Below are 1,706 nucleotides of genomic sequence, written 5' to 3' on the forward strand. Positions count from 1 at the left end.
TACGTCTCTGTTCGTTTGATAATTTCCCGTAAAAAATATTCCCGAGAAACTTCAGCGATACAAGTCTTTTCTTAAATAAGCTAGTTTATTCTTTCTCAATTCAACTTTGCAATACACTTAATTTCCACAGTCACTTTAACTTGAACACACGCTATAATTCATAACGAACGATTCACGCACTTTACTTACGACTTCACTCGATTATCTGTCTTTATCTCTTCAATCTGCAATTATTCATATCTATGCCGTCACTTCTCGTCGGTCTTACATATATGAAATAGAGGGCGTCTGGAGAACACTCGAGGCTTCATGAATGGACATGATCTTTCTAGAATCTCATGACGTGTGACAAGCGTCACGTGACTTCCGCTGTCGTAACACTATATTCACCCAAGAATAATCAAGTTTATTATTCTTAAGATCTGTTGTTTGCCAGTTTATTATTATATTAGCATAGTGTAATTCCATACTCATGAATCAACACTATAATCTAACATCAAAACAACAGTTAACAACTGTGCACTAATTATATTGATGTCTCAATGCTATAGATTCATTCGACAGGAATCGAAGTTTAATCTACTGTTACGTCTCTGGTCGTTTGTTAATTTCCGGTATAAATTCTTCCCGAGGAACTTCAGTGATACAAGACCTTTCTTAAATAAAACTAGTTTATTCTTTCTCAATACAACTTTGCAATACACAGAATTTTTACAACGATTCACGCACTTTACTTACGGTCATTACCGCTTGCTTGACTCAATTATCTGTCTCTATATCTGTATCACTTCCATTTCTCTCCGCTTTATTTGCCGGGCTTATATACTAAAATAGAGGGCGCCTAGAAAAGACTAAAGTTGCCAGGCTAAGTCAAGATCCTTCGAGAATCTCATGACGTGTTACCAGCATCAAGTGATTTCTGCTGTCGTAACACTGCCCCTTCCTTCCCGAACAATAGCCACTTACATTAAACCAATAAATAATTAACAGTAACTTAATTAAATGTACAGAATTTACAAACACAAAATGAAAATTCAACAAAGTCTCTTAATTTTACGGGACGTATCTTCTTCCATACTGGTCTCTGTCTCATTGGCTTCTGCTTCACGTGGGGTTCATCTCCATCAAGAAATGTCCTATTATCGGTAACCGTCATATCAGTGGTAGTAACTTCATCAAGGGCTTCACTGTTTCCCTTCTCAAAACCGGGTGGAGTTTCTTCTTCGACAGTGGCTTGTTCAGGTGACACGTCTTCAGCCTCGTCATTTGTTCCGTTGTTCCTTTAGTTCCAATTCAAATGTCCTGGACTGTGATAATGCCAAAGCCTGTTGGCATGCGCCACCTTTGGCTTACCTCGCCGACCACATTTTATTCGGAAAGTCATATGGGCCTTCCCATGGAGAAGACATCTTAGGAGACTTCCTTTGATCTTCCTGGGATTATACAATCACACCTTGTCTCCTGGTACAAAGCTGACTTCAGTAGATCTCTTATCATAAGATAGATTCATCGAATCAGCAGACGTTTTCAAGTTTGAACGCACTTGATGGTAAATATCATCCATTCTTTCAGATAACACTTCCACACACTCTGACATATTCACAGGCAACTCTTCATAAGGTGGGCGGCCCTTATGTTTTGGTCCCCTTTTAGCACAACATCTACTGCATGTCCTGCACCATTCTACCATATCTTGCCTCATACCT

Source organism: Limulus polyphemus, unplaced genomic scaffold (assembly GCF_000517525.1).
Source record: "Limulus polyphemus unplaced genomic scaffold, Limulus_polyphemus-2.1.2 Scaffold1648, whole genome shotgun sequence".
Lineage (NCBI taxonomy): Eukaryota > Metazoa > Arthropoda > Merostomata > Xiphosura > Limulidae > Limulus > Limulus polyphemus.